Genomic DNA, 26,313 nt, shown 5'->3' with positions numbered 1-26,313 from the left:
AGCAGCCGTGTTTCTGGCATTACTACAGTCCCAAGGTCAATCAGCTTAGTCATTAAAATATATTGTTTTGTTTTGTTTTGTGATGCTCTTCCAGCCAGCAAGAAGTGCTGTTTGCTTGCACGCACCCATTCATATGATAGGGAAAAGTCCAAAGATAGACATTCAATGGAAAATGTGAGTAAGTAGAATATTTGTAATGAAGTGGTTTTAGTATTCCTGCCAAGACAAATCGTAGAAGGGAACAAACACACATCTTGGACGTATTTCCTCTCATGACAAAGATGTGACTATGTAAGTGTATGATTTGAGACAGGAACAGCACATCTGAACCTTCAGCCATGCTGAAGGTATCAGTACGGCAAGATTTCTGCTATATTTACTTCCAAAATCTGCCCAGATACAACCATAGATTATCTACTCCCTTTCATTTTTCTTTTTTTTTTTCATTCTTCCTGAACTGAAGAGGCTGTTCTTTAAAGTCTGTGATGCAAGACATTGTGAGCATCTTCACCTGGACATGTCTAACTGAGGAAAATCAAGGTTCAAGCTGCAGACATGGTGAGTATTAAATGAAAAATTGCCAAAAAAAGAAAAAAAAGATTTCCAGTGTTTTCTTATTTATATATGTCTTTTTGTTTCTTTCCTTTTACCTCTGTTTCCTACCCTCTAGTTCTTTTGCCATAGCTTAAAGAGCATCTTATAATATCTGTTTTAGTTTTTCTTTCTAATGCCCAGATATGCTTTTCCTGTCTCTTCTACAGTTTTCTTCCTCTCACAGTTGTTTACTTGATTCATTATGATTACCCATTTTTAATTTATTTTCTTATTAAAATAGATCAGAAAAAAAAATAAAAAAATCATGAACAGTTCAAGCCAGTATGTAAAGCATGGGTCGTTTGGTCTCTGAGCTATAGCACTATGCTACAGTTAGTGTTTAATATAATCTAATCATAGAATCACAGAATCATAAAATCACAGAATTAGAGAATCAGAGAATCAGAGAATCATAGAATGGCCTGGGTTGAAAAGGACCACAATGATCATCCAGTTTCAACCCCCTGCTATGTGCAGGGTCACCAACCACCAGACCAGGTTGCCCAGAGCCACATCCAGCCTGGCCTTGAATGCTTCCAGGGATGGGGCATCCACAACCTCCTTGGGCAACCTGTTCCAGTGTGTCACCACCCTGTGCGAAAAACTTCCTCCTAATATCTAAACTAAACCTCCCCTGTCTCAGTTTAAGATCATTCCCCCTTGTCATATCACTATCCACTCTCGTAAACAGCCATTCCCCTTCCTGCTTATATGTGCCCTTCAATTTATGGAGCAATGAAGCAAGCACAGATGAGCTAAGTGATGTAGAAGAGAGAAGGTAAAAAGTGGGAGAAACAAGTAATGCAAACATGAAGAGCTGAGAGGAAGAGAGTACAGTGGACAGGGCTGCAATTGACAGGGGATGAGTAAAGAGCTGAAGGGGGGGGATGAGGAGGAGTGGAGAATAAAGCACCAAACCAAAGAGTGAGGGAAGAACATTAAACCTGAAGGGAGTGGAGGAGAGCAGCTTCCATCTTTGCAATGCTTCATAGAGATTTTAGAATAAAAATCCAGGACAGCAGATACTGTAAATTCAGGGTGGGTTCCATAACTGAGGATTAAAGTGATGCTCATTTCAAATTTCCCAAGGCACAATGTATTGTCTGAATTTTTTCTTTATTTTAAAAGCCATGAAATCCACATATTAAGTTTACTGAAACTCTAACATTTCTTTTCTCTTTCCTTCCTTCCTTCCTTCCTTCCTTCCTTCCTTCCTTCCTTCCTTCCTTCCTTCCTTCCTTCCTTCCTTCCTTCCTTCCTTCCTTCCTTCCTTCCTTCCTTCCTTCCTTCCTTCCTTCCTTCCTTCCTTCCTTCCTTCCTTCCTTCCTTCCTTCCTTCCTTCCTTCCTTCCTTCCTTCCTTCCTTCCTTCTTTTTTCCTGACAATAAATAATTTCTTTTTCTCATATTATATCATGATTCCTTTTTAAGAAAGGAGACAGAATTATTTCTCCTTCATTTGGAGAATCTGTACAATGCAGTTTGCAAACAAGTTTCACAATGAATATATGTTGGGTAATAAGAGCTCTAAGTTCCCTACTGTCTTTCAGCTGATCAGTGAAAGGTCATCCTGGCATTACTGGCATTACTGGCATCCTGGCATTACTGAAAAAAAATTGAAGATCTCTTTTCTCCTCTGTCTGCAAAGAGACTCACCCCACTGGCTTTGTAGTGCTCTTTGGTTGAGAGGGTACCTGGTCATTACACAGGTTCTCATCTGATGGTAATCCCATCTCCTAACTGACATACTACACTCTCTTATTTATTCCTCTTCACCTTCAGCCTGACAGCAAAGCCCCATTCAGTTTTTGAACCAATGGTCACCAGTATCTTAAATATTGCGTCACTGATGATTCAGAGAGCCACCAGATTATCCTAAATGAGGTGGAAGTTGGTAATTTAAAAAAGGCGAGAACTATAGACTATTATGAAGTCCTTTTAACTGTCCGGTACTCCATGATAAACTCATTCTCTAGATGGTTAAACAGGGTGGCTTGTGAAATAAATAGGTATAGTGAGCTGAATTTCAGAAAAGGGAGAGGAGCAGAGAGGACTGCTGGCTGCTGATGGATGAAGGTTGAACAACAAAGGACAGAAAGAGTTTCCCTCTGTGGTAAGGATCCTACATAATATGAGGGCTGCACCAAAAGTAACAACTGCTGTTTTATTATATTGGCCCATGACCTCTAGGGCAGATGTTGGTGGTATGGCAATAGAGATTGAACCCTCCCACCAATATTTGATTGCATTTGTTGCCGTGTGACAGATGGCAGCAGAAGGACAGCCTGAAACAATAGTAAATGACATAGAATTGTATATGAAGAAAAGCTGTGGAACTGAATTCCTCTGTGTGGCAAAAAAATTGCACATATTGACATTCATTGATGCTTGCGAATGTTTAAGGAGACCAAATAGTGGATGTGAGCACAGTGAGGCGATTGAAGGTGTGTTTCAGCAGCAATAACAATGACAGTAGGTCACCTCCGCTGGTGCAGATTTTTATGATTACAGAATGCAGGCTCTTGTTCATCACTGATGAAAATCTATATCTAATTGTGGTGAATATAGTGAAAAACAGTGTTGAGAATTTTTATGAAATAGTTATTGTGCTCTTTGAATCTGTTCAAGTTCCCATGGAAATAAGTAGAAGGCATTACTTTCAGAGTAACATATTTATAAGGAACATGGGAAAGAGTAAGGACAACTTATATTGTTAAAGCTAGAGAAAGCATTTCTACTGATCTTCCTGAAATAAGAGAAATCTCTAGGTTTTAGTTACTTATGTGTTGTCCTCTGAATCTACAGTGATTATTCCTGTTGTAGGTAGAAGTTGAAAAAATGACAACTTACCTGCTCCTTGGGTAACACAATCTCTTGCTACTGCAACACAATCTCTTAATACTGTCTTATAAGTAAATGAAAAATTGACATTTATTCCACGTATGTTGGGAGAGTAGCACAGTCTTATTGCCTGCAAGGTGTTCTTACCTGGGAGTGTTTTGGCAAGCTCAGGTTATTTCTGAGCAGTCATCTGGGTACAATGTCTGGCTTTCAGAATCTGCATCGGCAAACCAGGGATCTTTCCCACATAATCCCAAACTGGATTGCGATGTGTGTAGTCAAAGCAGAGTGATGGAACCCGGCTGTAAGTCTGTAGAGCAGAATCAGTCTGTGCAAGGAGGGTGTTTCTAAACCCCAACAGTTGTCTCATGTCTGTCAGTGGGGGCTGCAACACCAGCTGCAATGCCTCTTGCTCTGCACTCTGCTCATTCCTGCAAAACAAATAGTAATTTGTTAGAGCCTGATGACAAATTCACACGTTGGCTACAACTGTGCATGTAAGAGGCAGAAAAAGCAGCTTCCAGCTGGACAATCTCACTGCACCTTCTATTGGCAAAGGCTGCCTTATATCTCATCTCACAGAGCTTTTTCTAAGACTCTTGGTGTATTTGTTCTGTCCTCATATGGGGAAACAATTAAATACCATCATCTGGGTGAAGAAATCAATTGCATGGTTGATGTCTACCTTGTATCTTCATCTCACAACCTATCTGATGGGCCCATAGCATACAAGTAGCTTTGTGTAGGCTCTGTCTATGGGTGTAGGTGCAAAAAGTCCCACAAACAAAGCTGTTTTTAATAAGGAGCTTCTTGAAGGCAAAAAGAAAATAAACTCTTCTCTCATTCAATGTAAAGCCTTTCCAGGTGGTATATAGCTTGGTGAGTCCAAAGAGTCTTTGGGAGCAAAGTCAGATTATTCTCACTGTGAACAGCTTTTACTGCTTTCCCAGATCAGATCTGGAGAGTGTCTGCTTCTGTAGTGGTAGATGTGTATCCCAAAGGGACAAGTAACAGTTTCTTAGAATTGATTTTCAGCCAACCATTTTCAATCTTTAGCAGAACTGTTCTGGAAACATTCAGCCTGCCCAATTTATATTTCAGTGAGATTCAAATACACTACAAATCTGATGTATTTTACTGAAATTTGAGCATTATGTTAGGGAAAAAATTCTGACATTGCTAAGATAAGATGTTTCACCCTTCTACCAAATTTTAATTCAGTGTATTTAGGAAACATAGATTCAGGGTATCAGTAATTCCTACAGATGTTTTACTTTGAATTTTCTTTTCAACTGAATTTCTTCTCTATGTCAAGAAGATATTACTTACCAGTATAAAGAGACAGTAAGACATTTGGTGTTACAACAACATGGACAAAATTATCCATAGCACCTTCCCATGCAATTTATGTCATCTTTTTTTAGAATGTGGATAGATTCTCTTGCTTATGAGGGGTAGAGCAGGAACTTTCTGGGAAAGTGACTATCTGAAAAAGAATTATTTTTTCAAAATTGACTTTCTTGTGCAAGAAGTGTCAGAATTCTCTGACTTTCCATATGAACAGGCTCCGCCATTTTCATGTGCAGTGAACCAGGATGTAGACACACATTTTTATTGATGTCTTCTTTTGCAAGAATTTTTTTTTTTTTTTTTATCATTTTTAATTCTGCTGTTAATTGGGTTTGTATTTTTTTCAGGATGAGAAGGTTTGCGTGGGGAAGATGTACTTTTCTGAGGCAGCTATATCTCTAATCGTGCTAAGCTTGGGAGAAAATGATTAAGAATATGAGCACCATCTGCAATCTCTAATGATGATATAGCTATCCATACCAATGGAATTCCCAAGCTTCATAATAAAATTTGCTTAATACCTGAAAGTTGGTACAAAAAGTGTGAAAGGATTTGATTTCAACTGGTAGTTGAAAGGAGCAAGTCATACTAATTCACTGATAAGTTCTTCATCAGCATCTGGGTGATTGCCATTGATTTGTGAATTTGTGTATCATTTGGAGCCTTCCAAGTTAAGAGGCTGCTTCTCTTTTTCATTCTTTCTTGACAGTAGAAATCTGTTGACTTGATATTATTTCATTTGAGCGATTGGTTTTATAAATGGCCATGATGAGGAGTTTCTAGGAGAGGATCTGAATTTTGGTTTGCAGCAGATCTGAGGGTTCACTACTTCAAGAAATCTCTATTTCCAAATTTTTTTTCTTAGAAAATGCACATATTTAATTTGAAGAGAGTATGTTTTAAACTCATAAATTGGTTTCTGAATGATGAAAATCATTTTGGACATTGTAGAAGTGTTTAGGGAGCTTATAATTTAAAAATGTTATAAAATTAGTAAACTTAATAATATACTCAATATTTGGTTAAACACCAAATATGTATCAGGTGGAATGTTTTCGAAAAGCAACAAATATTTAGTATTTTTCCTAAATAAAATTTTCACTGTTATGACTGTGTGGAGAACAATGTCCTACTCATACCGGAATCATGATTTTATCCCAGACAGTTTCATCCAGGAAGGAAAAGGAAGAAAAACGAACTTTTTTTTGAGTGGAGTTTTGACTTCTTTTTAAATAACCTTTTGACTTCCCGAAATCCCTCTGGTGACAGCACTGCTGGTTTTGCATAAGTAATACATTGAAGTCAGAAGTCCCTTCAAAACAAGAAAAAACACATACACAAAGTAGACATAGCTGTGAAAGTCAATATCAGTGTACTATACGGTTTTTCTTATGCACAGGAAAAGACATCAATAAAGTCCCTATTAGTAGTCAGTAGACTTACAGTCTGATTTTGAAGCCATAAGCATGGTAAATCTCTAAAGGGTTATTACATCTAAAGTATAAATCTGCTGAATATATATCCACATTGCCCCCAAATACCTTAGCACCTCTCCGAGTGAGTGATACCATTTAAGCAAGCTATCACATTATATGAAATACATTTTGGTTCGATTTGATGAAAATAGATTACCAGTGTTCTTTTATCCATTGTGCTGGATACACTAAAGACCACCTTCCTCAGGTATTCATTTAACAGGTCTCCACTGCATAGAATTTTGTCTGATGGAAGGAAGATCAGTTGCTTTACGTGGGCTGGTTGATTTCTTTAACAGCTGTTCATTTTGCTGGTCTTTAACATCTAGACTTAAGTTTTCTATTCCATCTTCAATAGGACTGGGTAGAAGAAAGTAAGAAATAGGGAGAAAAAAGCTCCCATCACTTAATTAGAACAGCTGGATTTTGCATTTAACTGTGAATCATCTTCAGGCCAGAGATGACAAAAAATTATAGTTTATGATTCAGGGCAAACTTCAGTATTTGGAAATTTTTTACCGCATTTATATGGAAAGCAGTTGAAAAAAAAAAGGATAGTTATGAAGCAGACACTGTCAATAACAACAAGAATATCATTTGAAGTTGGCTCCTTAAATTGCATCTGATTATAGCAACTATTGAATGAAATCTTGCCCATCGCATTTTTTCTTTAAACAAAACTAGAAATTGAGTGTGATGGAGAATCAGCTGGCTGAGGAATACGAATACTCAGTCTTGCATTTGAAAGAGATTGCTTGAAAACTGTAACCTGCGAGTCTCAGCAGAGCCCCAGAAAGCCTCAAACCTTCCAGAAAAAATGTGTTTGGAGTCAGGCTGAATTTCATCCATGGAAAGCTCTTTCTGTGACACATTTTTGTCAGACAGACATTATTTCCTTAAGAAATTCCTTTAGAGTATGGAAAATTCCTTTTCCTCTTGTTCAACCTCTAAAAATAACAGTTGGTAGATTGATAGAGATGTGGGGAAGGTGATGAGAGGAAAACAAGAAACTTATAAAAATGTGGTTTTAGCTCCTCTGCATCCATTGGTTGGGGTGAATATATTTTTTTCCTTCTTTTTTTTCCTTTTTCCTGGTTGTCACTTTCTGTTTGTATGTTCTTCAAAATAGATTCAGAGAATCATAGAAATACTGCTATAAATTCTCATTATTCAAGTGTTTTAGTCCTTACAGTTTTTTCCAGGCAGTGAGGCAGAAACATAGCCTGAATAAGGATCTAAATTTTGAGCAGTTTATCTGAAGCAAACTGGGTACCTGTCTGTCACTGGCTGCTAAGCATTTAAGTGTCAGGTCTGTTCTCTATATTTGCATCATTGCTGCATTGCTTGATTAACTCAGCAGCAGTCGAGCACTCGCTGGATGAAGGCAGAGCTTCAGCATGCCTATTGAGGAATAAAATAAAGACTTAAATTCTGAGGCTAAAAGAATTGGGGTTTTCCTGCAATAAAGAATAGTTGCTGAGTTAAGAAAAAGAAAAAGGAAAAGGAAAAGGAAAAGGAAAAGGAAAAGGAAAAGGAAAAGAAAAAGAAAAAGAAAAAGAAAAAGAAAAAGAAAAAGAAAAAGAAAAAGAAAAAGAAAAAGAAAAAGAAAAAGAAAAAGGAAAAGAAAAAGAAAAAGAAAAAGAAAAAGAAAAAGAAAAAGAAAAAGAAAAAGAAAAAGAAAAAGAAAAAGGAAAAGAAAAAGAAAAAGAACACTAGTTTTTATGCTATCTATTCTATATTAACACTTTAGGGACTGAGGTTCTTTTAAGTAGTCATTATTTATGTCTCTGGGTAAAGAAATCAAGGAACATGTAGATAGACATTGTTTGGACTGGATCAAACCAGGCACAGCAGGTAGGATAAAACATGTAAACCAGGCTCTGCTTCATTCTCTGCTGTGAAAACTCTCCCAAAGGAGGAGGATTCTTATTTAGGTTGCACTTTGTACATAGTTTTTCAGTATGAGCACTGGCAGATTTCCTTTCTGCTGATGTGCTTTTAAAGATCCTCCAAGGGAAGGACTCAACCATGCATGACTGCTGTAAAAGCAAGGCATTTTGAGACATGAAAAGGAAAAAGGTGGGTTGAAGAAAGGGTGGAACAGAACAGCTTGAAATCAGCAGAGCCTGTTTGACCAGAGGCAAGAGCTACAAGCAAATCTGATATAAGCAAGGTTTGTATGAGGAAGGAAGATGGTAAGTATAAAGAATTTGAGGATAATGAAGAAAAAGTAATTTTTTAAATGAAGATATGGGCTAGTTGGAACTCTGTTTTGTAGACTTCATTTGTTTGCTGTGGCACTGACACAACCATTTGTTTCAGTGAGGTTTATTGCAGAAACTATTGCATTTTTTTTTTTTTTTTCTGAGAGTAGAGGTAAATGACCTCAGGCTTCATTATGAGTAATGAACATTCTGTCAACATCTTCTAATGAATAAAACTGCTATATCTAAAAATCAAAAAGTTCCTACGATACTTAGTCCTTTGTCTGATAAAGCTAGATAAGGTGTAACACATATGCAAAGGTAATGGAGAGCCCAACAAGTAGTAGAATGGAGAAAGAAAAGAAAGGAAAATAAATGAATCAATTAGCACCCTATGAATCGTCTTTGTTTCAGCAGACAGAGTATTTTTTTTCAGAGTGTCTGATATGACGCTTTGTTTTGTTTCTAGGAGAAAAACAAAGTTGATAACACACTGATGTTCATAGTTGCTGATAAGCAGCACTGTACAGAGCCAAGACCATTCCAGTTTCTCAATGCATGAGCTGGGTGTCTGTCGGTGGGTGGTGAGCAATTGCTTGTGCATTACCTTTGATACACATTCATATATACATATATTTCTCATAATCATTATTCTTTTTTTTACTGTATGTTAGAAAATAGTTTTATTTCAGGAGTTCTACTTTGTTTATTTTTTTCCTTTTGATTCTTGTCCCTGTCCCACTGGGAAGAGGGGGAGTGAGCAAACAACTGTGTGGTGCTGAGCCACCTGCAGGGCTAAGTAGAAAAGTAGAGCAATATGAGTCTAAGATTAAAAACATAAGTATGCTTCGATGTCATATGCTGTTGCAAATAAAAGATTCCTTCTGTCTTTCTGCAAATAGCACTAAAATTAAATAAGAAACCAGAACCTTGTAGGTAAATGCAACCCTAACAGGGCTTGAAAACTCAGAAGAAACTTTCAGAACTTCAGTCGTTCTCCTTAATATATTAATTACTGAGATTCTGGTATAGTTTTCTCAGGAGATGGTGGAATATTGTCCTCAAACTCAATGGGAAAATACAGTGACATTTAACTTAAAATTACGATTGAAATTATTTGTACGATAGGCTTCCTTTCAGGGGTAAAAAATACAACAATTTTATAAAGAAAACTGTTATTGAAGCTCATATCATTTTAGGCAAATTACATTATTACTAATTGGCATATTCTTGTCATTTGTGGGGAATGCATGCTATATAGGAACTGTATAGTAAAATATAGAAAATATAGTATATGATGAGTCAGGCGTTGCTCCCATTTGAAATCACAAGCAATGTTCCCATTGATCTGACTCTGAGAGGCAAACATCATTGCATGGAGGCTGAGTCAAATAACAGTTCTTATGAACCTCACTTGAATAAAGAAGAAATTATTTTTGAGTAAGCAGGAAGCAAGCAGGAGATCAGGCTATCCTGACCCTTATTTGATCTTTCTGACATTCATTACAGTCATCTTTTTCTTAATGATTTGGCTTGTGCTGTGAGACTGGTATGTGTTTCCCTGCATTCATCCTGGCTGTGGCAGGATTGAGGACTCCTTTCTGACCTCCAGAAACGATGAGTGGCTGAGGACCAGGCAAGAGAAGCTGCTTCTACACATTTTTCAGGACAGTCATTTTCCTCATTGCCCTAAATGTTGCTATTACATAGTACAGCTAAAAAATGAAGGAGATTACAGATCTCCTAAATATGCCCTTTTTTTATATGATGCTTCTTCTGGGCTCATGGGTGGTCTTTGACCTTGACTAAATGATTGTTTAATAACGCATGGAGTTTTAGCCTGACTAACTAGGGAATTATTGCCTTCTCTTTTCAATTCTCTGAGAAAAAAAAACCCAGTCTGTATTAAAGTCTGTAAAAGATAAGACTACTTAGAGAAAAGTTTGCAGATTTGGTGTATGATGACACTTTGTACTCTAAAGAGCTAGCAATAAAATTTTCTCTGAGGTTTGTTGAATCCATTCTCTAAACTCCAGTGATATGTGAGACCAAGCCCTGTGGAACAAGCCTTCAGTTCCATACTGGATTTAAGAGTGTGAATAAAGAATTTTTTATTTGGACTAAGCAATCCAAACAACAGAAAATTATTGCAAGCTTTCTTTGAATTATTCCTCACGGATCTTATTTGTATATTCATGTTGTGCATATGGAAGATTTATTTCTCTTTCATTATTTTGTTAACAGAAAGGCAGATTAGTAATTGTTGATGTTATTTGTATTCTGCTCAACTTGCAGTCTTCTGCCAATTGTACACAGGTGTAGGGGCTCATGGTCAGACTGGGGCTATAGTGGGGCCCAAGAGGTTTGCTCACAGTGAGCAACATCCAGATTTATATTTTTCATTTATATTTACATGCATGGAAGTCACACTCTCACCAAAAGGAAAATTTCCATTCATACAGACTGAAGAAATTATCAGCTGAAATGGCACAGGTACACACACAAGGTATGACTTTACTTGCATTAATGGATCAATTAATGGATCAGGTGTTTGACACTGTGTGGTATAGTGAGACAAATTATGGCCTGGGTGGACCCAAGGGTACATGAAGGTTGTAAGAGCAGCAGTGAGTCGCTGGTAAAGGAAGTTGTTGACTGAGCACTGATAATAATGCTTTTTAATTCACAATCTAATAACATAAAGCAAGCAGAGGTGTGCATACTGAGCCATCCAGTAGGCTGGCAGGGAAGCACTGCCTCATGCACATCATGAGATATTTAACAACTGCTTGAGAGAGATAATATTTCATGGGGACTTTTGGAAGCAATTTTTTTCAGTGTCTGGCCCTGATGGCTGCTCCTGCTCATGATTCTCTCTTGTTTTGGATCTAAAACACTTGTATATAAGTGGAGCTGCTGCTCCAGCCTTATAATGGAAGGAAGGATCCTAAAAATTGCTGCAATGATGAGCTACATTCTCTGGATGGTACAGAGACAAGCCATGACACAAGTATTCCTCTTAGCCAGCTGTGCACATCACAGATGTGACACGGGTTGTTCCCACTGAGCGTGTGGCACACCAACCCACTCTCTTTGGAGATATCTCCCCATTCATTGCTGAGGAAAAACTGTTGCTCTCACTCAAAATCACATCTGGCAGCAGTTATTTGACTATAGAATTTTCCTCTGTATAATATGAGATCTGGGACCAGTCATTACTCTGTACTAACGCTGATTTTGTGTGATTCTGTGTGATATTTTTTTTTCCAGTGGTAAAATTAAAAGGGTGAATGTTTTAAAATTGGTGCTATTTTAATCCCAAACAGTAATAAAAAGGAGCAGTGTTCCTGGTTATAGTCGTTCTAAAATGTAGACTTTTTGTCTAATTTCAGATGAACATAAAAGCTTGAAGTTTTGGAATTTTTCAGGAGCAGTGCAGTCCCTCTGCTTCAGCACTTCTGCCCCCTCTCAGAAGGAGCAGTGCTAACCTACCAGAGTTCCCATACTGTAAAGTAAAGGTCTTTTCATAATGTAATTACTGGACCTTTAAATGTGTGTAGAATGAAAATGCTGGTTATCCAAATATTTTAGAGAAAGATAGACAGAGTCATAAAATTTTGGAAGGGAAACACATTTACCATGATTAGATTTAATAATATGTTCAGCAGTATTCCATAATATTGTATTTCTCCAGTAACATTCCTTATTATAAAAGATAATAGATTGAGAGCCATGTAAAATATCACTGCCCAGTCAACTTAAGAAAATAAGGAATAATTTGAAAAACACATTGCCTATTCTAAGGTTCTTGACTTATATGATTCTTGACATCACAGAAGAAAGCCGCCAGTACCAGAGTTTGAACTTGAAAATGTGACACTGTTATTTCATTTGTGGTGTTTATATAGAATAATAGGGGTGTCAAATAACCCAGAGAAACTTCCCTCTCCCCAAATAAAGTGCTTTTCTTTGGGAATAGGTAGGCACAGGCCGTCATGTTGCAAACACTCACACTTGTGTTTAATATAACAACTGTGAAGAGTCCTCATGATTTTAGTGGGACCACACACAGAAGAAAAAAATAGCATAAATTAAAAAAAAACACAGATTCAGAACAAAGAATCTAGACTATCTGGACAGATCCCATAAAACTAGATAGTTGACTTCAACTAGCGGACTAAATTTCACAAAGTACGAGGAAAGCTGACATTCCATTCTATAAGATATTTCAAGCTGTCAAAAACTTGGCATTGTTCCAAATGGAGTCAAACTCTCAAAGACTTCAACTTTCTAAGACCAAAAAATCTTTTGAATGTTGGCATTTCTTCTTATTGTTTAAAAAACATCAGCTATAAAAATTAAAAATTACATCACTTTGTTTGAAATAAGATATTGCAACTCTGCAAATTTTCCCCTTTTTCACCAGAGAATTGCATATTACTCTAAATTTCCTACAGTAGTTACTCAGACTTGCTGTGTGTACTGTACCAAATAACCATAAACAACTGATAGGAAAGATGGGTGTAAAAGACTAAAGAGAGATTGAAGCTCAAGTTTTCACTGAGAATGAACACACCATCCAGTGGAACATAAGCAACAGGTGCCCAAAGGCTAGATTTTAGATACAGGCATAAAAGATGGTAGTTAATTATCATAAAACAGAATTTGAATTGTCTTGCTCAGGTTGGGACATCCACTGAATCCAGTATTCTTGGTACTGAAGAGCCTTGGACCCACCTAACACGGCTATAGACTTTGGGGTCTGGCACTCATTGGGATATCTGTGAAAATCATTCCACTGCACAGGAAAGGTAAGTTCAGAAGAACATGTCTCACTTCCAAAATAACTTGGGTACTTGGAGACTCCATTTCCAAAGGGGCCCTATCTAGGGCCAGCAGCCTGTTTCTTTTAAAATCAAAAGCAAAGAACTGTCTGCACATCACTGTCAAAATCTCCTCTAGTTTCACTTCTGGTGTAGAGAACCATTTAAATCTTTGCAGTTGTACTTTGGTCCATGCAACACATCACCAAATATTTCTTATTTTCCTTGATGGATAGGCACACGCAGGCCATTTTCAACTTCCTACATGTTTTCTGGCATTTTGCATCTGCAGGAGAATGGCCTGGTTAGAGAACGCAGCCTTGGAGAGTGTGTCTCATCCAACCTTGTTTCAGCTTCAGGTGCCCTAATTCTCAGGAATATGTTCTGCTTCAAAAGTTAGGAGGTGTTTTTTCTTCAACTTCTTGCATCATTTAATTTCTTACTTTCCTTTCTTTACCCTAAATTGAAGACTACTTAATTAACAGATGGTGTGACAGCATCAGTGGACAAGGGAAAGGCGACTGATGTCATCTGCCTGGACTTGAGCAAGGCCTTTGACATGGTCCCCCACCACATCCTTATCTCCAAATTGGAGGAATGTGGATTTGATGGGTGGATCACTTGATGGATAAGAAATTGGTTGAAAGGCTGCAGACAGAGGGTGGTCATCAATGGTACTATGTCCAGGTGGAGGCCGGTAGTGAGCAGCATCCCCCAGGGGTCTGTCTTGGGACCAGTGCTCTTTAACATCATTATCAATGACATCAATGACAGAATTGAGTGCACCCTCAGCAAGTTTGCTGACAACATCAAGCTGAGTGGTGCAATTGACATGGTGGAAGGAAGGAATGCCATTCAGAGAGGCCATTCAACAGGCTTGAACGGTGGGCCCGGGTGAACCTGATGAGGTTCAACACAGCAAAGTGCAAGGTTTTGCACTTGGGCCAGAGGAATCCCATGCATCTATACAGATGGAAGGAGCGGTCCTTGAGAGCAGCCCTGCAGAGAAGGACCTGGGGGTCCTGATGGATGAAAAGCTTAACATGAGCCAGCAGTGTGCTCTTGCAGCTCAGAAAGTGAATGGTATCCTGGGCTCCATCAGTAGAGGGGTGGCCAGCAGGGACAGGGAGGTGATTGTCCCCCTCTACTCTGCTCTGGTGATCTTCCCATCTGGAGTACTGTGTCCAGGTCTGGAGCCCCCAGTACAAGAAAGACAGAGAACTGTTGGAGAGGGTCCAGAGGAGAGCCACAAAAAATATCACGGCCACCTCCCCTACAAAGAGAGGCTGAGGGAGCTGGGCTTGTTCAGCCTAGAAAAAAGAAGGCTGTGGAGTGAACTCATTGCAGCCTTTCGATACCTAAAGGGAGCCTACAAACAGGAGGGGAATCAACTCTTTGAAAGGGTAGATAACAGCAGAACAAGGGGAAATGGTTTTAAGTTGAGGGAGGGAAGTTTTAGGTTGGATGTCAGGGGGAAGTTCTTTATAGAGAGAGTGGTGAGGTGCTGGAACAGGCTGCCCAGAGAGGTTGTGGATGCCCCATCACCGGAGGTGTTCAAGGCCAGATTGGATGGGGCTCTGAGCAGCCTGGTCTAGTATTAAATGTGGAGGTTGGTGGCCCTGCATGTGTCAGGGGGGTTGGAGATTCATGATCCTTGAGGTCCCTTCCAATCCTGGCCATTCTGTCATTCTGTGATTCTGTGAACACAAAGTGAAAGATCTGAGGAACTGAGAAGCATTGTCCCCAGATACTAAAAAGCAGATGCATAGAAAAGGTTGGTCTCAGATTCAATTATATAAGGAGGGCTATGCACATGGATGTTTGAAATGAATGTCCTAATCATAATAATTTAAGGATATGATTGCTGCTATCTTTCCCTTTCTTCCTTTTTTTTTTTTTTTTTTTTTCCTGTGATAGGCTTCCCTTCCTAGCTTGGCAAAGTCCATGGCTTGTGAATTAAAACTAAACCATAAAATGTCCTCTGAATCTGCATTTCTCTTCTGCATGGTTGCTAATTTAATGGGGATGTGCTTCTGTTCTGCACTAATCTAAAATTTATTCAAAGAAACTGCACAAGTCAAGCATCCATTCTAGGTTTGTGAAGGTCAAGAAGTCTGAACATACAATACTAGGTATAACTTCCAGTACTGACAAATCTATAGCCAAAAATGATTGCAGCAAGCAGTGGAATGCATCATCGTATTCCTGCTCTGGTCTTCTGTTACTCTTGTGCTGGCAGTAATGGCCTCCAGGCCTCCTGTGGCCTCCAGGGCCACCAACAGCTGGGAGAGAGCAGTGGGAACTCTGACTCTCAGAATAGAAATTCTTCAAAACAACTTGTGAATCTTGTCCCAGGAGCCCAAAGCTCTATGGAAATCAGTTATGTTGGCTCCTAAATCTCTCAGAGGCTTTTGAAAATATTCTTAAATCACAAGATGTGAGATTCTGTAAGGATTTGACTGTTAAGTTAACATCTGCTGTACAGTAAAGGCTAAAGCAGATGTGGGAAGTGGGAGGGTAATTGAATAAGGCTGTTTTGAAAGGGTTTGAAAACAAGTGAAGAGGTCTGCAGTTTTCAGTGCCTAATGTTTGTATTCTACTGCTGAGACACCTTCCCAAGTAAACTTGTTTTATCCAGTTCCAAAGGTAATCATCTCTTCAAATATGGTCTGCCTAGCATTTGCTTTTGTCAATACTTTTACTGTTTGTTAATCTCTGAGGAAAAAAAACCAACAAAAAACAAAAAACAAAAAACCCAAAACTTTAATAACTGGAATATCACAGTTGTGGAAAAGCAATTCACAGTAGCTATTTTCTCATGTGGAACAAAAATTCCTTAAAAAAACAGATAGGATGAATATTTTCTTCTACAACTGCTCCTTTAATAAACTGTTTAAACCACGTTTTTTGTCCCCCTCAGGCTTGTTGCTTGTTTGAAGCAGGATGACGGGGCTCTTCTACTGTTTGGAAAGTCACTGAAGTTGGTGCTCCAGAACAGAGCTACCCATTCTTCTTCTGAGAGCTAATTGATTTGCCTCAGCTACAGACATGTACTGAGGGTCTCGAAAGTGAAGACTTTGTTTTTCTTTTTGAATGACTGGGGCTGTCTGTATTAGACAAATGTCCAGGTGGTCTCAAATTATTTACAACTGCAGGAACCTCTGTGGTCACAGGATTATCTGCATGGGGAAATGCATTTGAAAGTCAATATTTCCCTTCTCAGAAAACAGGACAACCTTTGTTAGTGCATGTTCTCATTTGGAAAACTTTAATAGTAAGCTAAGAGAACCTACACATATAGATCTCACTTTCCAATCTCTTGTGAGTACTGATTTCCTTTAAAAGATCATAAAAATGTAAAAAATAGAAATAAAAACGAAAGAAGGTTCTTGGATGTATTCCATACTTTTATTAATTTTCTGTTATGTGCATCTACCCAGTAAGGGGAATTGAATACTATATATTCTGATCAGCCTACTCCTTGAAGGTCAGCTCAAAGGTCAGTTCAAGTGTTGGACTTAATTTGCACAAGTGTGAGCTGTGTATTTATAAATACACTATAAGGACTTTTCAGCAACACTTACCTCGTCTAATCCCCTGCTGAGGGGAAGCACAACATTTTAAAGAACACTTACTGCCTAAGAGCATCCATCCTCCAGCAAACTTGCTCTCATCCAGGTCCCTGTCTTCCTGCCGTTCCTGGTTTTTTTTTTTTTTTTTTTTTTTTTTTTTGATGCTGCCTTCATTTTCACAACAAAATTGGAGTTTTAGCCCATAGCAGTCAGTATAATTGACTTTTTCAGTTTTAGCAATCATTTCTTTCTGGAGTGTCTTCGGGGTTATTCTTAGGTCTACCTTTTAGGCTACTGGCAGCTGTTCAGCCTGGCGGACAGATGAATGTTTTAAGAGGAAATCTGACAGTCTGAATATATCTCCTACAGCACTGGTGCCAAGAGAGTCACTATTTTAAATGCCTATAGAAATGTGTATATACACATTTATAAAATATGGAAGCCAGGTTATAGACTTGCTTTAGTTTTTAATTTTGCAGTTTGTTTTTTTTTGAATCACAGAGTAATATAATTTAGGAATGGAAAAATTGTATTAGGTCATTTAATCTATCTCACTGCCAAAGTGGGATTGTTCCCTGCAGTATATTTTCCAAAGTTTTATCCAGTACTTTTCCATTCTTAGGTCTGGGATTACACTTCAGTTTTAAATTGTTAGCTTAAATTTTGACATGTTAAGGATTTTTCTTTGGAACTGACTGAATTCTGTTTCCACCATGTGGTGATGACAACAATGATTTTTTCAGTTGTATGAGAAGCTAACTGAAGCTATTAAGCTATGGATTTATTAGGGAAGAGTTCTTCTCTCATCTAACCATGAGAGAGATTGTATATTTATCCTTCAATGGGTAGAGTTGGGGGCTATATTTTTGAATTGCTAACAGCATATGTGTTGTTTGTTTGCTATTTTATTCTCTCTAGCATGAGTTTCTTCTCTTCCTCTGGCTATGAGTAACACATGTAGTGAATATTTCCTTGGGTCTCTCTTTAACTGGTTAATGTTTCTTAGTCACTCACCTTCTAAACAGCACTTCAGTAATATCAGTCAATAATATATGATGAACAGGCAAAGGTTTTCTATTTCAACTTACAGCAAATATTAAGCTTTTTCAAAATATTTATTTATTTATTTATTTATTTATTCATTTATGTATTTATTTATTTACAACAATAAGGGTGAAACAGTTTCAAGGGAGGTCCCAGGCTAGTAACAATAAAGTTCATTTTTAGAAATTACTAAAACAGAGATAATTGCTACAAGTCAGATCCAAGCGTGGCACCCTTAGAAGCAAACTCAGGCTGTATTGCTGCTGTGCTGCCTGTGCTTTGTGCACCAAATTCAGTGGCATTTATCCCTGCTGCTGCTCTTGGTTCTGGACCAGAATGGAGCTGGGTTCAGGAGACTGAACACTGCAATGCATCACCGTATACACTGCAATCAGGACTGGTGTTTCTTGGAGCCAGCAGATGTAACAAACTCTGTCCTAAGACAAACAGATGATCTGATGTACATGCATGCTCCCTCCAATTTCATCATGCAGCATCTAGGAGCTCATGCATAGATCTGCTGAATCATGTAAATTTAGATCAAAATAAGATGTAATTTTGTTGGTTAGCAGTTCTTTATCCTTTCTGACAGATTTTTTGAATTTAGCTTTCCTGGACACTGATTTCCAGCACAAATAATTATTAAAAATCTTAATATATCAGACTTATAGCAACCAGGCTCCCTGCTAATGAGATGTTAACCCTCACTGCTTTTAAAATCTGGTGGTTTCTGAACAGAGAGGCTCTATGGGATTTAATTAGAGTGATTTAACCTTTTCCCACTGAAATGGTGGCCCTACATGCTTTTCATTTTCAGCTTGCTCATTGCGCCTCCCTCTCAAACAAACCTGACTGGTGTTTGAAATGTTTGAAAAATGCTGTGAGGATGTAAGGGACTAGGAAGCAGAGCACTGTCATTAGTACACCGAACTGCTAGTCAGGAGACCCAGGTTCCCTCCCAGCTGTATTGCTGATTTCCTGTAGCTGTGTGCAAAGATGTTGTCATGCCAATAAAGTCTGACTGAACTGTGCGTGACCTGGCCATGTCAGCTACAGCCAGCCAAAATATTCACTACTGCTTGCTAAAGTTTTAGCCACCTCAGTTTGCAGATTAGTTTGAAACGTCGTCCCAGTTTCCTATTTGACTGTTTCTGATAATATTTTTCCTAATGATTTATAGAACCAGAATTGGCAATAGTGATGAGTTTCTATTTCCCTCTATTTCTTGATCTGTGAAATGAGAGTGATGAATGTTTTTTTTGTCTTAACAGGATTCAAAAGCAGTTTGTCTTCATTCTTTAGTGCATTTGAAACAAAAAATGCTGGGAAAGTGCAAAGCTGACTGTAAAATGCTGTTTTTCCCATCTCCCTTGCATCCTGTACATTCATGAAGATGTAGGACACTGTGGCTCTGCTTGTTTATATCTTGTTACATATCCTGGCTTAGGTTCGAAAAATGACTTGTAAATAGGGTTAACATTCACCCACTGAAATTTCTTTGGCAGGTGATAACATATGAGATCATTTTACACAGCTCTAATCACCATTAAATCCTTCACCAATACCAGTCCAGTGAGTCAAGACAGTGCCTATTTGACCCAGTGCAAAGGAAACCACTAGTAAACCTACTGGCCATCTCAGATATCATTCCCCTCCTCGAATCAGAAAAGATCAATTTTAATTTCTCTCTCTCTCTCTCTTTTTTTTTTTTTTTTCTTGAACCCATAACATATAATAACACCAGAAGAGATTTATCATTCCTCCTCATATTTTCTAGGGTAAAAGCTAGGGAGCCTGAAGGGTTTGTGTCAGCCCCAACATGACTTGACTGAACTGTCTTAATCTGTGGACCAATTTGCTCTACAGCCCCCTAAGGAAGGAACTTGTTGATTTTGGCAGTGTTTACTTTTGCTACAAACAAATACGTCCTTTTCCAGACCGGCTGGCTCTTAAAAATCACTTGAGAGCTCAGGAAAAAAAAAATCTGCCCCAGGCTGCACTGGTATTCTCTTTCCTGTGTTCTAGGGAAAGCTTTTGTGTTCTCCACAGCTGCTTGAGGATAATCCGCTGTGTCAAGATTATGCACAGAGTCAATAGAAATGCCTGTAAAATTCTCTGAATTTAGTTTCCTTCACTATGGGGGGAGGAAGAGGGGGGGGGAAGAATTGGTCACAGAAAAAAAAAAAAAAAAGGATAAATGAAGATTCTTGACTAATTTAACTGCGTTCTCAACTACAAGGTGAAGAAATAAAAGAAATGGTTTGAACCTGCTTGCCTTTCACTTTCAGGAACTATGTGTTACATTCCTATTTTTCTCAATTTGTATAGATCTCACACCAGTAAGTTTTACTATAAGTATTTGCTTTTAGATATTATTTATCAGAGTATAATATATATATATATATAATATCAGAAATGAAATCTCTGTTTCCAACCCAAGCACAGCAACCTCAAATTTTTAATTATTCACACATATATCTCACAAAGTGATGAGAGCCATGTAATATATTGCAGAGACATATAATTCACCTCTGCCTGCTTGAATTGCACTTTCTCACTAGTTTGTCATCACCAGAACCATTACTTAGCAGTCAGATTTCTAGCTGCTTCTAACAGACACTATCATTAAAAAATATTCCTCACTTTCTAAGGAAAAAACTGTTCCATCTTGTACTGCCTTGTGGTTCAGGCATTCTTCTAGCACATATGTGCTCTAATCATTTACTGTAAAGAAACTGACCCTCACCTCTTACATGGAGATAGAAATCACTAAACTTTAAAATAGTTTTGAAATAGCTTTTTTTTTTTTTTCTGCTTCCACTAGAAATTAAAAAAGAAAAAAGTAACCACACACTTTTCTTTCAAAAGAAAAAACATTAGGTTTTGAAGAGGATCATAGGCTTTGCATCTCATGAGGACAGAAACTGGCTGTCTTGTGTTTCTGTTTGGGGTACTCTGGCACTTAATCTGCAATTTCTGTACAAACTAGGAAAGCTAACACTTTTGGGACTCTAACTCCGTCAGTGAATGTAGTCCAAAGTCATTACATCAAAACTATCAAGCCATGTTTATAGGTTACCAGCATTTATTAGCTGAAGCTTTATTACCTCTTCACTGTTAATATAGTTAGACTCAGTGAACCTAAGTACCCAGTTTTACATTCTTTAATGTACAGCCTTTTCCTATGTTTTTTTTTCCTAATAATATCTCTTATCGATGAACCTGATGCAGATGGGAGCAGATGTTAGTGTGGAGAAAACAAGACTGATGAACCCACCAAAATTAAGATAGGACACATATGAATGTTGTGTATAAAACCTCAGAAAGGTGAAAACTAAGAAGGATTGTTAGGTCTTCCCCCTTTTCCACCATACTGTAAGGAGAAGTATTTTGTGGGAATGATGGATATCATGAATTTGCTTGCACCTGGATGTTGACCATATCTTCTCTAGTGAGTCCTGTCTACACATTTCATGCTGCAGAAAGCAAACTTGCACCTTAGATACTCCAGTGCCCAGCCCAGTGTACTGTGCATACCCTTTGCAGGTAACGTGTTAGGCTGAAGGATGGCTCTCCTTTCCCACAGGACATCTTCCAGGTTATGTGGAAGGTAGACTGAGTTGTGTGTGGACAGCTGAACTGAGTAATGTTTTAAACCACCCAACGCTGCACACCAGTTAGCAGTAGCTAGCACTGAAAGAGAATACTGATTTTCCTTTCTGCAGCTTTACTCTCTGGTGTATTTATAGACTGGTTTCAGCTGGAGTGGAGATGATTTTTCTTTCATAATGTCTGGTATGATGCTGTTTTAGCTTTAGGAAAAAAAACAAAAAACGATGTTGGTAACATACCAGTGTTTTAATTGTTGATGACCAGTGATGCATGGAGCAAAGGATATTTCAGTTTCTCAGCATCCATATTGGCCTGCCAATGAGAGGGGCTGAGGTGAAGTAAGGAGTTGGAAAGGGACAGAGCCAGGACAGCTGATCTGAACTAGCCAAAGAGATATTCCATACCATACAACATCATGTGAATAAAACTTGAAAAAGAGTGGGGAGTGGGGCAGATGTGCAGCTACTGATTGAGACTGACTGAGCATCACTTAGACTGTGTATATATATATTCATTCCTGCTTTCTGTTTTGGTAGTTTTTATCTCAGTCAACAAGTTCTGTTTCTTATGTGATTTTTTGTAGTTTTCTTTCCAATCTTCTCCTCCATCCATTGGAAAAGGACGGGAATAAACAAGTGTGTGGTGGTGAGCTACCCGCTGACTTAAACCACAGCATAGCCATATTTTCTCTCAGCAGTGATTTCTCTTGATTTAATTGTATTCTTAAGTTTGAAGTTTCTTGCTACTATTCTTTCACTTGTTTTGTAATGACAGTAGAAGTAACACATTTGGACAGTAGCTGTGTGTTTGCTTGTATACTTGTTTGTTGTAAGTTCTTTTTCTTCAAAGACTTGAAACATATTTAGATAAAAGAAAATAGGGAGATCTCAACCAAGTAAAGTGTGACAGGGTGAATAGGAAACTCTGGCTCAAAATCTGCTGCTTCATGATCTGCAGTGGCAAAATTTCCCTCTTACATCCACAAAATACTTGCTGTAAAAGGAAGGTAACTAATGGATTACTGCTATATGTCCAGATCAGTGACTTACGCTGTTGGCTGACAGCATGGTCTGAATCTAGAAGGAATGGCCAAATCTAAAAAAGTCAGAGGTGTAATAGATAGAAATAATGCAAGGAAGAATGTCACCTTCACTCACTCAAAAGATGTTAAAATTTTGAATTTCATACTGGATTGTATCATATATCATACACAATTTGGATGGCTTTCCACTGCCTCTCCATGTCTGACAGCCATCATGCTGGAGCATGTACAGTTTTGCTCATTTATGGAACTTCATCAGCTGCTCAGGTTTTTGATTTTCTTCTACCTGCCTAATCCATTGCTAGTATCTACTGCTTGTTGTTAAAGTATTCTCAAAAAAAAAACCTTGTAAAGGTCTGGTCTTTGTTTAGGTCATTCAGGAAAACTGTGTCAAAACTCAGTGGAACCCCTTGCAGTCAGTATTAGGAGGATCTTCTGGATGTTCTTCAAGTTGCTATGGCTGATCACTTGTGCATGAGTGCATATGGATCCTCAAGAACTTCAAGGTCTGCAGTCCTGTTCATGTTCATCCTCTGTCTGGCCTGAGATCCCATTTCTCCAAGTGCTCTGTAATGAATGCTTAGATAGGATTATAGGAAGGATGACGTACATAGTGTGATCCTTCCTTTTTCTCATTCCTCTGGATGGTCTGTCAGGATTTCTGGAGTACTCTTTTCTTTCTGCATATGCTTTCCCTTCCAGAAGCACACAATTACAAAAGCATTTATGTTTCAAATCAATATGGTTCTGCTTTGTACAGTGCCATGAAGAACTTGGGCAATCTGATGTAGCCATCTGGCTGTGGTTCTGGCCAGTGCTGAGCAGCCACACCTCACTAGGGAGGAATAGCGGGCTAGGTGCCGAGTGATGCTATTTGTGCTTAGACACATGGTACTGTGTGGTGCCATTTGTACCAAATAATAATATTACTGCCCTCATCTTATTATTTCTGGGATAAGTTAACTTTTTCCAAATTAGAGCTATTCTGAAAGCCGTTTCATACAAAATGAGTCCAGTCAGTAAAGATTTATTTAAGCTGTTTTTATTCATTTTGACTGAGGTAAGTCATGGCATGATCAGAGAGTCATTTCAGCCAGCAGTTCTGTAGCGCTGACAAGTAGAGTTAGGGTGAGGTTGGACATGGCAACTCCTGGGTCAGTGCATTGTGAACTGGAGAATGGCAGACCTGCTTAACCACACTTTTCCCAGACCTTCTACTACTGTCAGTCTGCTGTGTTTTCTCCTTTCTCTGACTTCTCTCTGTCAGCTGAGACCATAATCTTTTATAAATTAAAAGGTTTAATCACATTACTTTTTTTTTTCTTCTTCATATTCTTCACTTTTTTTCCCTCTATTTACTGCACTCCCAGAATGCTGCTATCCTGTCTGCTTTAAACTGTCCTCCAAATGCTGCTCTCCTTTTATATTTGCAGGATTAATGCTATTTGGCATATGCTAAACATTGGGCTGATTCACCACCACCACTCACCACAAACAAACAGGTATTACCACACACCAGCCAGCTCTAATCAGCGCCAGCTCCATATAACCACAATTAAATTGCCCAGCAATCCCCAGGAGGAATCACAGGTCATTAGGATTATTTTGAAATTGAGTGGTTTTATATATTTCCATAATGAGGTGCAGCTATTTGTCAGTGTGGCTGCAGATCTTTCCAGCTGCAGCCCAACATGCTGTTCCAACTACAGCTCAGCTGCTCTCAGGCATTGAAGTCTCCATGCTTCTAAATCTTCTGCTTCCATAGCTGGGTATACTGTCCCTCTGGCTCTGCCCGCATGTCTGCGCTCTAAGCTGGTTCTGTAAATAGCACTACTACTTTTAAACGTGGTTAGCCTGAGCATGACCATTTAGGCAGGTTAGGAAGTGGCTGTGCAGTGAGGTTTGGCAGAAAACAGTAACTTTGTCTGGTGGTGGAGTGCAGCTCCATCAGCACACCGCTGGGCACCACCCACTCATCAGTTAACCACCCTGGTGGCTACAAGGCCTGTGACTACATGTGGCGAGGGCTTGAGGTGTAGCTGTACCTGTGGGAGGATGGGAAAACATCTACAACTTCATGTGTCTGCTTTCTCAAACTAGTTGTAGACTGCTTACTGTAAGGGCTAGCCCTCATCACGTGTCCACAGTGACACTTTGTCAGCTATCAGAGAGGGTTTCTTTTCAGATGGCTATTAGCAGCTGACCAGAGAATATTTTTCAAGTTATTAGATAATTCTGTCAAAGAGTAATAGAGAGGAAAAATGTGCCACTTGAATATACCCAAAAAGTTGACAAATGAAGTTTAAACTAATTTTTGAATGTGCGCAGTTGAAGGCACAGACCATTAGCACTGTCCATGCACAGCCTGTCAGAACTTGTTTTCACCTCTATATTGTTTTTGCCTTTCCTGTAGGAAAAAATGCCTTCAAGACCCAGCATGTCTAAAATTTTCCACTGATTAGTAGTCTAGAATTTCAAATAATCACTTGTGTTTTAATAAGTTTGGAATTGGTTTTCTAGAGTTGATGACATAAAATAGCCATGAGATGTTTATTAAATAAGTAAAGCTTGATTTGAAACAGGAAAAAGTTATATCAGAGTTATTTCCCAAATTATTAAACTGTCTACCATGAAATAAGATTTTTTCCTAATATTTACATATAAACTTTTCCACAATACTTTTAATTTTCTATCAGAAACCAACTCAAATTTTTGAGCAAATGCAAACACACATCACTAATAATAAGATATTTGTTTTATAAAGAAATAGTTTTTCATTTAATCAAATGAAAAACTTGAAGTGTTTACCAATGAAGGACGTGTATCAGCCCAAAGAAATGGATTGATCGGGGCCACAAAAATGTTGGAAGAATGTCTGTGAACACAAGGCCTGTATTTTTAGGTTTGTGTTTAAAATCCATCATTGATTTAAACTGACAAAGGGACTGGGACTGATCTAAGGACTGAACGCACATTTCTGATAAACATTTTTAAAGTGCTTCAAAAGAGTTCAAAGAAATGGAGAAAGGTTCTTCTCTTCTGAAATCTTGGTACACAGCCTGTAGTGAGAGATGCAGGCATCTACATCTCAGCTCTTTCAAAAAGGCCTGAGTGATAGTGCTAGGGCTCTGCAACAAATGGACAGAACCATATGCCAAAAACAGCTATGAACAGACACACTTAATTAAGTAACAAATAAACAGTAATGAGTGAAGTGTTTTAAATATCAGTTCTTCCTCTCACCAAACTTTAGGACTTCTGCTGAGAACAATGTAGCCATGTACTCTGTGATGAGAAAGTACACTGTTACACGTCTAGGAAGCTTCTCCTACAACATCTGTAATTTTTCTGTTATAAAACACAACTGAGATCCTTTTTTCTTCTTTTTAATAACAGACTAAAGGAGGGTGGGAGTCACTGTGCTATTAGTCCTAAAGTTAAACTGCAAGAACCTCACGACCTCTGCATATCTCAGCTCACTGAAAGTAAGTAAATGGAAACCCCCTTCTCCCAGGGAATCAGGCCAGATGGTGGCAATAGTGATGTAGTGATTATAGTGATTAATGGTTGACTACAGTCACTGGGAAAGGGAGTATTGATTCTTTATGCAGAGACAAATGATCTTCAGAGGGGAAAATGTGCTGTTTAGTCCCTGCATTGGGGACTGCTTCTGTATTTTATCCCATGACACATACACAAAGAGCCTTCAGAAAAGACCAGGAGTTTTGATTCCCTGTTGCAAACTGAGTGTTGTAACC

The 26,313-nt window shown here is 38.4% G+C and overlaps 1 long non-coding RNA gene across 1 annotated transcript; it reads left to right on the top strand.

The window, feature by feature from the left end:
- The first annotated feature begins 317 nt into the window (after nt 1-317).
- LOC125696463 (uncharacterized) lies at nt 318-26,042 on the top strand. The gene is made up of 3 exons (XR_007378347.1): nt 318-558; nt 13,146-13,273; nt 25,952-26,042. It is a non-coding gene; the product is annotated as an uncharacterized LOC125696463 (long non-coding RNA).
- Nucleotides 26,043-26,313: the final 271 nt, after the last annotated feature.

This window comes from Lagopus muta, chromosome 7 (assembly GCF_023343835.1).
Source record: "Lagopus muta isolate bLagMut1 chromosome 7, bLagMut1 primary, whole genome shotgun sequence".
In the NCBI taxonomy this organism is placed as follows: domain Eukaryota; kingdom Metazoa; phylum Chordata; class Aves; order Galliformes; family Phasianidae; genus Lagopus; species Lagopus muta.
This window is presented reverse-complemented; position numbering and strand designations above follow the sequence as displayed.